The 14,120-nt window shown below is 39.8% G+C and overlaps 1 protein-coding gene across 4 annotated transcripts in view; it reads right to left on the bottom strand.

Moving 5' to 3' along the window:
- baiap2a (BAR/IMD domain containing adaptor protein 2a) overlaps nt 1–14,120 on the bottom strand; it is an 88,343-nt gene that overhangs the window by 20,381 nt on the left and 53,842 nt on the right. The window lies entirely within an intron of this gene.

Below are 14,120 nucleotides of genomic sequence, written 5' to 3'. Positions count from 1 at the left end.
AACCCCAGCGTGCAAAGTACGTGCACAAACACAAGCTACAAACATACACAACAAGAGACTAAACTGGGGCAATGAGCAGCACAATGGAGGCTTGTTACAAGATGAAAGAGACTGAAACAACTTCATGTACAACTGAATCAACTTTTTTTTAAAAAGGAAACAAGCTGGATATTAAAGTTTGTGTTTTTCTAAAGACATCAAGATGTCTTTTAGATTGTTAAGATTAAAAAAAATGTTGTAGCCTGTGAAATTAATCAACTGAAATGCTAAATAATGAAGGGTTCATGCAGCTAGAGTTATCGTTTTGTATACCTACAGTCTCCCTCTTCTGAAATTGCAGAGCATTGTCAAGAAAAACAAGAAGCACATTGAGCAAAGGACACATACAAAACAGAGACCTGGTGGATAGACAGCAATAAATTCAAATGTACAGACAAAAGATGAGGCTGACATATTCCTGAGAAGAACACCCAACACCTCTTTGACATCGTCTGAAATTTTAAAGTGTGTATAAAGCTCTTAAGATGAAGATAAAACACTCAGATTGATGTAGCCTTATATAAATGAGCAGCATGTCAAACTTTTTTAGTCTTAAAAGTCATCACTTTATCATATCTATGCAATTTCATACCATCATTTTACCTTCAGCCATTCTATTTAGGGGGTTACATTAAAAATGTCCCTGCCAAAGTAAAAATATATGTCACTTTATGTCAGTATCCATTCTGAAAAAGGATCATTATAGACCTTAGCAGAAACTGCAAGCTTACGCTTTATGTCAAAACTTTTTCCTGGCTCATTTCACATTTTCCTGCTGTTTCCTCTTGTGAACGATGACCTATTACGAGCACATGTCAGCCTTTCTCACAGAGCTTTGTATGTGAAGTTAGAACTCCTGCAGAAGAGGTTTCAGTATAAACTTTAATTCTGCAACAGAAGGCTTTGGATTGGTCTCCATGTCAGCAGACAGCAAGAGGAGGAGGAGAACAGAGGACAAGGATGGAAGGACTTTAAAAATGCAGGGAAGTATGACTTTTCTTTTTACTTTCAGCAATACCAAGAAACAAAATGCAATATTTAGAAAATTACATATTTGGCATTTTGAGCTACAGTACACATGAAATTACAAAATTGTCATTGTAATATCAGTGTGTTAAATAATCATACCACAAAGGACTGTTTGGAGTAGAATAATTGTTGGCTAAAATATTCCAAGTGGTATGAAATTGCATTTTGTCTTCTCATGTAATGTTAAGTCGTTTGGACTGGATCTTGTAGCAGAAGAGGCTCATATCCAACACATGCCCAACATGCAGAAAGTCACAAAGTGATGGAAGCACTGATGACAACAGGAGGAAAGGAAAAATATAGCAGTGACCTGCAGTCAGGTGAGGCAGGTGAGTCAGAGCTTCACCTGTCATCATGGAAGAATAATATAATGATAAGATAATTTATATAGCTATTTTCATCCTGTGTTTTGTACTGAGAAGTATTTATTTTTCATTTAGCTTTACCAATTTTGATTATTTTTGTTCTCAAAATTGCTGAATTTTCGCATTTTCCCCATTTAAATGCTCAGAAGTGCAGCTGGTGAGGCAGCAGCGAGCTGAGCCTCACCAAGGATTGGTGGGATTGGCTTCCCTATGTTCTGCATCAGAGCACTAAAATAATATATATATTTACAAGTTTCATCGAGTTAACGTAATGATTCTACCATGGCAGCACAACTGTGGATGGTATGTGAAAGTCTAGTCTTTTTGCTCTTCAACGTTGTCCGCTTGCATGAAATTTCCGTAAATAAAAAATGACATGCAAAAATCTTATGATTTTGATTAAGTCAGTGCCTCACCAGCCATGAACCTGACCGCACGTAACTGAAATATAGCCAAGTATTATGACTGATATTTTTAATACTGTTGGTATTTTACAGATACACAAGTAAATTATTTGAATTTCTTTCTTAGACAGGAACCCAGTTCCTCCATTATTATTATTATTATCATCATCGTCACAGTTCTGATTACAGACAGTTTAGTTATAAATTAGTTACGGTTAACTTAGTCACTGTACCATACATATTAGAATCATATATTTTTTATGAGAAATGCAATCAGCCAGCCAAAGATCAAAGTTACCCATGTTTTCCTTGATCTACATTTATGTATCGACTAAAAAAATGTGAGAAAAATGCTTTTTCTCACTTGAAAAAAAAGAAGTTATTATTATCCGGGTACATGTTCTTTCTTGCATGGGTGCTAATTTTAAAGCTTCATTTTCTATTAGAATCACAACTAGTTAGTCAGAGGAACCTGCTGCTTAATTTCCTGTTTTATGGCTTGTAGTGTTTAGAGAGAGCATGGCAGGGAGTTGAAATCAGTCAAAATTGGATTTATGGTTGGATTTCAAAGACAAAAGGAAATCTGTATCAACCAGGAAAAGCTTGATCAAATTGCAATGTGCTATTTTTTAATGTTTTAAAATTATTCTTTGAAAATGCTCAAGTTTTCTCAAGGCCATCATGACATCATACAGCCCAGCCGCCATTAGGAAGGTGGTACACAAAGACCATCTTTATTCATTCTGATGACATGTATTACAACTAAAACATGCAATTATTTTCTGAAAACTTAAGCATCTTTATTTACTGAGCCATTACTTTACTTGATAAACTAAGAGATTTAGTAACTATCCCCAATAGTCTCATCTCCCTGTAGCCAAACACGGATAAACATTTTTGCCCATGCTGCAACCTGTCAGTTGATCTTCTGTCTCACAGAAGCACAGAAAGAGGCTAAGGCATCCAGTCATTTCCCAGCAGGCCTTCTAAGCAGCTTACACTTCCCTGATCAGAGCCCTGTGAGCTTAGAAACCCTGCCATTCTGTTGGCTTCAACTAGCTGGATCAATTAACTAATGAGCATCATCACTGGACTGCAAAACAAAAGCACGGAGATGCATATGTCATCTAAACATGCAGCAGGACAGGATATTAAAAGGAAGTCAGGAGGCTGAAGAGTGACTGCATCCGTATTTGTCTTCTCTGGTTTCATCACTACAGACTGTACAGAGCCAAAGCATAGAAAAAAGAAAAGATACAGAAAATCACACTCTGGCAATGCAAATGGTTGCCATGGCAATTTTAATAGCAGAGCACACAACAACAGGGAAATTACGCTGCGACTAACAAGTGCATTTCAGCATCTGATACTGCAATCAGTAATTTGCACTGAGGCATAATGAGAAGAATTTAAATGTGATGTGCTACTTTAATGTCTTTCCTACAAAAAGTTCTGGCAAATATGACATAACCCACGAGTCTCAGTGTAAGAGCTGTTGGTTTGAAATCTGTAAAACACGTCAGTGTATCCTCTTAGTTTGATAACCACGACGATAAACATGAGCCATTACTCTATTAATATTTCCGAGCTCACTTGAACCCTTGCCTGTTTCTATGGCTAACAGAAAACAATAGTTTCTTTGTTTGAAGGTGAGCTCAGGCTGATCTGCACCTGGAGCTATGCAACAAGCAGCCACATGCCTAGTAGCTTAAAACACTGAGTCAGGTAGGGACGCATGCCTGCAGGATTTGTGTGCATACGAGCAGACTCTACCCTGAAGTGTGACATCAGCTTGTGTACTGTGGATGTATTTATTGACTGCTTGTGTAAGAGCAGCGATGTTACACCCACACAGGTGGAGCAAAAAAAAAAAAAAAAAAAAGAAAAGGCAGTGTAACAGAATGTGGGCTATTGAGTAGAAAAAAAAAGTGGACGGTTGCAATGCTGAACAGGGAGAATCAGAGAGAAGAATGGAGGTGGATGGAGAGACACCTAATCACTAGTGAAGGTCACACCAGATTCACCAGGGGTTGTCATAGAAGCAGGATAATACTAGGGTTGTTGCCATGGGAGAAGCCATAAAATGAGGAGCAGCACTTGAAAATGTTGCTACAAAACCCCATTTAGAAAGCTCCACCCTTACTATCAGCTCTCGTTACATAATACACACCACGCTTCTGATGGAGAAGAATGGTGTGTGTACCCCCACATGCTGAGTCTGTCTTCGGCACTGCGCATGCACAGTATGCGTGGCTTAACAGGGATGTTAATACCTGCCTTCCTCGCATTCCAACTCCTAGGGGAAACAAACAAGTGGGCAAATATAATAGGGATGCAGGAAAATGTGTGAGACGAAGGTAATAGCTGAGACTCCATGTGGGCATGTGAGTGTGACTATACTTTCTGTGACATTACATCATCTAAGTGTAGTTAATTTAAATGAGAGGGGAATTGAGAGTATATTATTTCTTCTTTACATAAACACAAACAGATCCAGTTTCATAGCCTGGAAGCTAAATTCCGTTTGAACCCTTTCCTCACTCTCCTCTCATAGGAGAAAACTACTGATATTTAAATGACACACTGCTAAAATTGGAAGCTCTGCTACCACAGCTGTTGCTATTTTTTTTTTTAACTAGCAATGGTGTCAAGCATTCAGGCCACAATGAAGGTTTAACAACATCCGTGCAGATGCCAAACAGAAGTAGGCCAGAATGCAGTTACAAGTACCGTAATTCTAAGAAGATCTGAGGGAATGTGCAGCATATTAAAAACAATTTGGGATTAGAAGGTGAAAAGTCTGGCCTCTTTTAAAACTGACGTTTCTATTTTTCCAAAACCAGCGATGTATTCATAATACTATTAAAGTTGCGTAGAAATGTATATTGAAGATTTCTGTTTTTTTTAAATGCATTTCAAATGTTAAAATCTAACAATTTACATTCAAATTATTTTTAATATTGGAGATGTTATGTAAGCATTCAACATTTATCTTTCACAAAACATTTAAATGTAGAAAAAAAATAAACACATGGATGCTGCTCTTTTTGTGTGGCAAATACTGTTCAGACATATCAATAATCCATATCTACTGTTTACAATTTTAGCATGCCAATCAGTCATTCGCATACACTACAGTGAAATAGTATGCTTACAACATACTCTTACTACCAGCTTGTTTTACTTCGTCATTACATTTGCTAATGACTTGAGTCCCAGAGAGAGTTGAAGCTTTTGTCCTTGGAAAACAGAAGTCTCTGTTTTGGTGCATTTCAAGTTCAGGATGCAGACTCTGTTGTTCATTTATCTGTCTTAGATACTAAAAGAGAGGATTGAGAAGTTTTCAGTTGTAGGATGAATTTTCAAATACTGGAAAAGCAGTGATGTAGTCTTAAAATAACATTTAAGACATGGCAATAGGTAACTTTTGCATTTTATTCTAACTGACTTCTTTTAAGCCATCTTCATAGACAATAAATAAATGATTAACACCAGAATGTAGTATTGGTTATGGTGAATGCAGCACATGTCGCCAACATGGTCAAGGTGCTGTTTGTACCTGTGCTTTTCCAAAACAGTAGGTGTTAGAACAGAAAATAAATCAATAAATCCTTTCCACAACACAGAGGACCCATTCAGGAAGTAGATATCTGATACAAAAATGTAACTAAACTGCTTTGACTTATTTATGAATGGATGGCGTGAATTTTAGAGCAAATTCTTAATGACACCACATCCAAAAAATATTGTAATACATTTTTAGATGTGCTGATTTTGCTGCCTAATCTGAAAGAAATCAAAACTAATAAGTGAAAACACAAACAAGTTGAAAAAACCATGAAAGAATTTATAAATATGAAAGCTTCAATTTAAAAGTGCAACACCTCATATTTTAATTAGTACAATTTGTCCTACAAGTCAGTTTTCATATTCAAGATTATGGCATGTCAATTGGTGTAGAGATAGATTACATTTTTCTGTCAGAAATATTAATTCATGTCGGTAATGTCTGACTGTCGAACATGTTTTTTTTTTTTTTTTACAAATGCTGTATTTGCTGAAAAAATTGATGTGTAGTAATAAGGAACAATATGGAGTTGCAAGTAACATCTCTAAAGAGTAATATAAAACCAAAGTTAATTTATTTCTCTCACATTTTAAGTTTGCGTATCATCTCCAGAGCTATAACTATGCAGTTCTTTGCAGCTGACTTCAGCTAATAAATAAAACAGTGCAGTCATGTTGATATGTTTAGATTCAGAGAGGAGCTGAGGGAATACTGAAACTGGGCTCCTTCACTGAAAATATCTGAGTATTTTACCCAGCCATATCACTCACAAATAATTAAGCGACTTTAAACATAAATAGAAGGCATTGGTTTCTAATATGCAAAACTTAAAACAAAAAACATAACAAAAAACACCCTTTTGGTTTAAGCCTCTATGGTTGATGTTTTTAATCCTGAAGTGTATTCAATTAAAACAATGCTAAGGTACTACCTTTCATCTTGACTTAGAGTTAAAGTAAATGAAATAAGTACAACATAAACAGCTCTGCGGTCCATTATGCGACCAGCAAACAGACATTGGTTACAAATGTAGTTGATATCAAGCCCCAGGTTTCATCTTCAAGGTTGTGTAATATAACATGCAACATGTACAGTACAACATCTGTAGGTTGACCGACAGGTGTCAGGAGAAATGGGTTGTAGTAGATGTAACCTCTGCTTATGGCTTCAAAGTATTTTTTAAAAGTCAATAATTCAGGATTTAGATAATGGATACAAAGCTGAATAATCACAATTTTGTCTAAATATCACTATAATATTAGCATGACATAGAATTGATTGGCTAACATGTATCACAACCCAATTAAGTAAATCATGTTGCAAGGCTTCCTATGCTAGATATGCATTTGGTGATGCTTGTTGTTTAATAAACCAACAAATATCTAAGCGGGGCAATATGATGCTCCGATAAAAGCATTAATCGAAAATATAACATTTATTTGCCAAAAAATAAATAAAAATAAAAATTCTACATTTATACAGCTGTAGTCAAGGTAATGAATTTATTAATTAGGCCCGAGCAGCTAAGCGCTGCGAAGGCCTATTGTTTTCCTACTGTTTATTATTATTATTATTAGGCCCGAGCAGCTAAGCGCTGCGAAGGCCTATTGTTTTCCTACTGTTTCTTATTATTATTCTGCCCCCCTAAAGAGGGGCCTTTTTGGGGGCTTTATCATTTTCAAAAACTCACCAAACTTGGCGGACGCGTAAAGGGAGTTTCAAAATTTTGTATTTTAAGGTCATTGCAAAAATCCTATAAAAAATGGCTCAATAGCGCCACCTACAAATTTTCAAAGGACCCTTTGCTATTCACTTACTTTATCCTAGAGACATGAAATTTGGTACACTTGTAGAGCTCCCCAAGATGCTCAAAATTTACAATTAATGTCATAGTGCAAGTATCACAGGAAGTCAGCCATTTTGAATTGAAGGTCCAATTTTGGGGCCATTTTTGCCGTTTACAGCCTTCGTATTTGATCGAACTCCTCCTAGGGATTTCGATTGATCGGCTTCAAACTCGGTCAGTCTGTTCATAAGGCATGTCCCATCTAAAGTTATCAAAACGGTGAGTTTTTGAGAATGCTGAAGGGAGGTTAGGGGTCAAAGTTCACCTACTCGCCATAAAAAAATAAACTGCTATATCTCCTACACAGAAACTCACAGAGGCACCAAAGTTTCTGTGATTGATCATTATCGGGTCTCCTACAATACCCTATGGTCGAATGATGACATCACTTAGGCCACGCCCCATGAGAACAGGAAGTGTCATGTTTTACTGTGGACGGTCGCTATCTGACCCCTTTGACCTCATCAACATGAAACTGTGCCCAGACACAGAACACATGTTGGTGTGTTGAGGATTCCAACCCCGACCAGCTTCGATGGAGCAGCTGGGCGTGGCGGCGTGGCGAAGTGACCTCTAACGCCATCGCCATACGTTTGGCTCTCAATTCCACATTTTCGGGCCCAGCTGCTCCGAACTCACAAGGATGGATCGCCATCAACTCCCCGACAGGAATCCATCACAATATTTGTGGGGCGTGGCCTAATTTCTCTATAGCGCCCCCTAGAAATTTTAAATGATCAGCCCCAAGCCATGCTTTAACCTACAATTACGAAACGTTGTACACATGTGTACCTTGTCAGGACTTACAAAAAAGTCTCTTGGAGCCATGGTCTAAACCCCACAGGAAGTCGGCCATTTTAGATTGAAGTTCAGATTTTGACCCCATTTTTGCCGTTTACAGCCTCCGTATTTGATCGAACTCCTCCTAGGGATTTTGATTGATCGTCTTCAAACTCGGTCAGTCCGTTAATAAGGCATGTCCCATCTGAAGTTATCAACACGGTGAGTTTTTGAGAATGCTGAAAGGGGGTTAGCAGGGGTCAAAGTTCACCTACACGCCATAAAAACATAAACTGCTATATTTCCTACACAGAAACTCACAGAGGCACCAAAGTTACTGTGATTGATCATCATCGTGTGTCCTACAATACCCTATGGTCGAATGATGACATCACTTAGGCCACGCCCCCTGCGAAAAGGAAGTGTCATGTTTTACTCTGAAAGGTCGCTATCTGACCCCTTTGACCTCATCAACATGAAACTGTGCCCAGACACAGAACATGTTGATGTGTTGAGGATTCCAACCCCGACCAGCTTCGATGGAGCAGCTGGGCGTGGCGGCGTGGCGAAGTGACCTGTAACGCCATCGCCATACGTTTGGCTCTCAATTCCACATTTTTGGGCCCAGCTGCTCCAAACTCACAAGGATGGATTCCCATCAACTCCCCGACAGGAATCCATCACAATATTTGGTGGGCGTGGCCTAATTTCTCTATAGCACCCCCTAGAAAACAGCAGCCCATAGGTTATGTTGTTATTAATTATTTAAATATACATTATTATAACTTTTTATATATATATAAGTTTATTTTGTGGGTTAAAGTACAAACATTCATTCATTTTTGCTAGAAATAATACAAACAAAGTCATTCAGCAAAACTTATGACACAGCGAAGTAAGAACACATTGGGGTCAGTGTTGATGGAGTACCACTGGCACCTTGTGGCGATATACTGGTACTGCTAGTGCAATACCAGTATTGCCCCAGCAGGAGGCAGTGGTACTCCATCAATGAGAAAACATCGACGCTACGTAATAACAGTCAGCCGGCGACAGCTGGAGCTGCAAAGTTTTCCTGAACATTTTGCCTGCTTTTTGGAGCCACAGAACTGGACTACGCTCAACATTTTGCTTGGATTTTGGAGTTGCAAATCCGAACCACGCTTTTGAGCAAGAAGGCTCTGTTGGACCGGAGTTGGAGAAGTTTAAACTGAGCATCAGCTTCCGCGGTGCGGGCGGAGGCGCTGAAAACTGCGTGAGAGCTTCTGTGGTGGCTGGCGTGAGGCGGCGGTTGCTCGTACCCGCGGTGGCAATAGGCCGGAGCGGCGCTTGGCTGCGAGGGCCGTTCGAGGCTGCTTGCAGCTTTAATTAGGCCCGAGCAGCTAAGCGCTGCGAAGGCCTATTGTTTTCCTACTGTTTATTAGGCCCGAGCAGCTAAGCGCTGCGAAGGCCTATTGTTTTCCTATTGTTATTAGGCCCGAGCAGCTAAGCGCTGCGAAGGCCTATTGTTTTCCTACTGTTTATTAGGCCCGAGCAGCTAAGCGCTGCGAAGGCCTATTGTTTTCCTATTGTTTCTTATTAGGCCCGAGCAGCTAAGCGCTGCGAAGGCCTATTGTTTCTGTACTGTTTCTTATTAGGCCCGAGCAGCTAAGCGCTGCGAAGGCCTATTGTTTCTGTACTGTTTCTTATTAGGCCCGAGCAGCTAAGCGCTGCGAAGGCCTATTGTTAGGCCCGAGCAGCTAAGCGCTGCGAAGGCCTATTGTATCTGTACTGTTTATTAGGCCCGAGCAGCTAAGCGCTGCGAAGGCCTATTGTTTCTGTACTGTTTATTAGGCCCGAGCAGCTAAGCGCTGCGAAGGCCTATTGTTTTCCTATTGTTTATTATTATTATTAGGCCCGAGCAGCTAAGCGCTGCGAAGGCCTATTGTTTTCCTATTGTTTATTATTATTATTATTATTCTTCCACCCAAATGAATTGGCTTTTTGGGGGCTTTATCATATTCAAAACTCACCAAACTTGGCGGAGGCCTTAAGCCTGTTTAAAATTTACGTATTTTAAAGTCGTAGCAAAAAATTGCAACAGAAATGTCTCTACGGCGCCACCTAGAAATTGGAAAAACACCCTTTTTTACCCTCTGCTATTCACTTACTTTATCGTAGACACATGAAATTTGGTACACTTGTAGAACTCCCCAAGACGCTCAAAATTTACAATTAATGTCATAGTGCAAGTATCACAGGAAGTCAGCCATTTTTTGATTGAAGTTCCCATTTTGACCCCATTTTTGCCGATTTTTGCCGTTTACAGCCTTTGTATTTGATCTATCTCCTCCTAGGGATTTTGATTGATCGACTTCAAACTCGGTCAGTCTGTTCATAAGGCATGTCCCATCTAAAGTTATCTAAACGGTGAGTTTTTGAGTATGCTGAAGGGGGGTTAGCAGGGGTCAAAGTTCACCTACTCGCCATAAAAAAATAAACTGCTATATCTCTTACACTGAAACTCACAGAAGCATCAAAGTTTCTGTGATTGATCATCATCGGGTCTTCTACAATACCCTATGGTCGAATGATGACATCACTTAGGCCACGCCCCCTGAGAACAGGAAGTGTAATGTTTTACTGTGAACTGTCGCTATCTGACCCCTTTGACCTCATCAACATGAAACTGTGCCCAGACACAGAAAACTGTTGGTGTATTGAGGATTCTAACCCCGACCAGCTTCGATGGAGCAGGTGGGCGTGGTGGCGTGGCGAAGTCACCTGTAACGCCATCGCCATACGTTTGGCTCTCAATTCCACATTTTCGGGCCCAGCTGCTGCAAACTCATAAGGATGGACCCTCATCCACTCCCCAACAGGAATCCATCACAATATTTGGTGGGCGTAGCCTAATTTCTCTATAGCGCCCCCTAGAAAACTTTAAATGATCAGCCCAAGCCATGCTTTAACCTACAAATACGAAACTTTGTACACATGTGTACCTTGTCAGGACGTACAAAAAAGTCTCTTGGAGCCATGGTCTAAACCCCACAGGAAGTCAGCCATTTTTGGATTCAAGTTTCGGTTTTTGACCCCATTTTTGCAGTTTACAGCCTTCATATTTGATCTATCTCCTCCTAGGGATTTTGATTGATCGGCTTCAAACTCGGTCAGTCTGTTCATAAGGCATGTCTCATCTAAAGTTATCTAAACGGTGAGTTTTTGAGTATGCTGAAGGGGGGTTAGCAGGGGTCAAAGTTCACCTATTCGCCATAAAAACATAAACTGCTATATCTCCTACACAGAAACTCACAGAGGCACCAAAGTTTCTGTGATTGATCATCATCGGGTCTCCTACATTACCCTATGGTCGAATGATGACATCACTTAGGCCACGCCCCCTGAGAACAGGAAGTGTAATGTTTTACTGTGAACGTTTGCTATCCGACCCCTTTGACCTCATCAACATGAAACTGTGCCCAGACACCGAAGACATGTTGGTGTATTGAGGATTCCAACCCCGACCAGCTACGATAGAGCAGGTGGGCATGGCGGCGTGGCGAAGTTACCTGTAACGCCATCGCCATACGTTTGGCTCTCAATACCACATTTTCGGGCTCAGCTGCTGCAAACTCACAAGGATGAATATTTATCCACTCCCCGACTGGAATCCATCACAATATTTGTAGGGCGTGGCCTAATTTCTCTATAGCGCCCCCTAGAAAACAGCAGCCCATAGGTTATGTTGTTATTAATTATTTAAATATACATTATTATAACTTTTATATATATATAAGTTTATTTTGTGGGTTAAAGTACAAACATTCATTCATTTTTGCTAGAAATAATACAAACAAAGTCATTCAGCAAAACTTATGACACAGCGAAGTAAGAACACACTGGGGTCAGTGTTGATGGAGTACCACTGGCACCTTGTGGAGAAATACTGGTACTGCTAGTGCAATACCAGTATTGCGACAGCAGGAGGCAGTGGTACTCCATCAATGAGAAAACAGATCGACGCTACGTAATAACAGTCAGCCGGCGACAGCTGGAGCTGCAAAGTTTTCCTGAACATTTTGTTTGCTTTTTGGAGCCACAGAACTGGACTACGCTCAACATTTTGCTTGGATTTTGGAGTTGCAAATACGAACCACGCTTTGGAGCAAGAAGGCTCTGTTGGACCGGAGTTGGAGAAGTTTAATGGGCTCTTTGCACCTCAGCTTACACGTTCGGGAATAACGGCTGAAATGTTTTTCCAAGGTAAATTAATAATGTACATCGATCCGAAACCCCAACAAGTAAGGCAAAGAAAGGTTTTAAGATGTTCGCCTCTTTATACATTCACAGATATGAAGGTGAGTTTTATTTTCTTTAAACTGCTAGCACAAGCCTGCTAGCTTTCTAGTAAAAATCTGCTATTTAATTATCTAAAGATTTCTCAGCCATTCTAACGGACACTGTTTGTGCCTTATTTTCAAGCATATTACGTGTGTTTATTGTTAACGACAATAAAGCAGCGGGGAGGGGGGAGGGGGCAGATTACAGTTCAGACTTTTTGCTTGAAGTATGACGAAGAAAAACGAGCACAGAGCTTACTCTGGTATCGGAGTTCTAGTTCAGCTGACTGTTCAGATTCAGAGTTATTACTTTTAGAAAATATGGCCGTGTTGCTTAAGATTTCTGTGTTATTTCGTTTTACTTTTGCATGCTTGTTGTGAATGGCTCATTAAGACAGTGTTTAGAGCGGTGTGTACGGCGTTAGCTTCAAGTGGTAGCTTTAACTTGTAGCAACGAATATTTACAAGCTGTCTTAATTGAGGATCGCTTGGAAATCCATAAAAACTTAAACAAAGTACATAGTATTGTTTTATTTGTGTCTTAAGTAGGACTTTGTCTTTTATAGCAGTTATAGTTTCTGAAAGTGGAAAAAAGAGCCGCATTCGGGTATACAGTTGTGACGTCAGCGCGGCAGGTGCAAAGAGCCCATTGCTGTTCGTTTTAAACAGTCGTAACTCGCGGTGCGGTGAGTAATTTATTCCTTCCTGCTGGTTCTGGAAGCCGTCATGTTTGGAACAGTTATTCTGAGGAGGATGCTAACCCAATGCCTGAGGCCTGCAACGTTTTAATGCTAACGAAGCGCTTTACTAATTCAATAAACTGAATAGTGTGTGTGATACATCCAGTTTCATACATTGAGAGTTGTTTGTTATTATGTATAGAAGATGTTTAAAATGTCGTTTGAAAGAGCTCTGAGAAAATGCTAAGTATCTTTTTACCGATCCATTGGGGTTGTAATATTTAGTTGCAGCACTTCCTGTGATTAATACCTAATTAATGGATGGGATTCAGCCTGTGCTATTGTTCTAAAGTGCTGAAAGTTAACTGTGCTCTGTTATTGTGCATTGCCCTTGGTTTATTACTGAACAGTGCGGTTTATTAAACTGATACATCTTAACCTTCACCAATTTCCTGGCTCATTTCACGATAACGTTAAAGTTGCACTGCATTTAGATCTCAGTTGTAGTTAACATCAAGCATGTGGGTGTGGCTTAGTGTAAAACTTTCACTATTTACCATGAAACATCAACATTAAATGACTTCCAAATGCAAGATCACAGCTGCATCATCACACTTCCTCTGTCTTTCTAGAGAACAGCCCTGAACACATTTCCATGGTCACTTGATGACCATGGAAATGGTCATCAAGTGAGGTCACTGTAGCCCCGCCCACTTTTAAGAGGCAGTCACATGTTTTTTCTGCTGTATGTTTTACTGTTATTCTATAATTTATATGGGTTTCATCATGTGAATACTGACTAAAAACGATAACATGATGAACTCTATGAATGCTGGCTGCTGACCGAACCGCATTGGGGTGTAGAAATGACGAAATGCAGTTCTTCGCCACGTGCATATGATCGGCTCTAAATGACACGTGGATCATTGGACTGGCGCCAAATTGGATACGTATGACCTTTGTTGACCTCTAAACAGCAAAACAGCATTGAAATGTATTTTGACTCCACTGCGCCTCTACATTAATCCGCCAGCTATATTTCCTCGCTAAACCAATGAATCTATACCACATTTTTTTGCATCTTGAA

Source organism: Poeciliopsis prolifica, unplaced genomic scaffold, assembly GCF_027474105.1.
Source record: "Poeciliopsis prolifica strain line A6 unplaced genomic scaffold, Auburn_PproV2 SCAFFOLD010, whole genome shotgun sequence".
NCBI lineage: Eukaryota > Metazoa > Chordata > Actinopteri > Cyprinodontiformes > Poeciliidae > Poeciliopsis > Poeciliopsis prolifica.
Note: the sequence above shows the minus strand (reverse complement) of the source record. Positions and strands in the feature narration are given on the sequence as shown.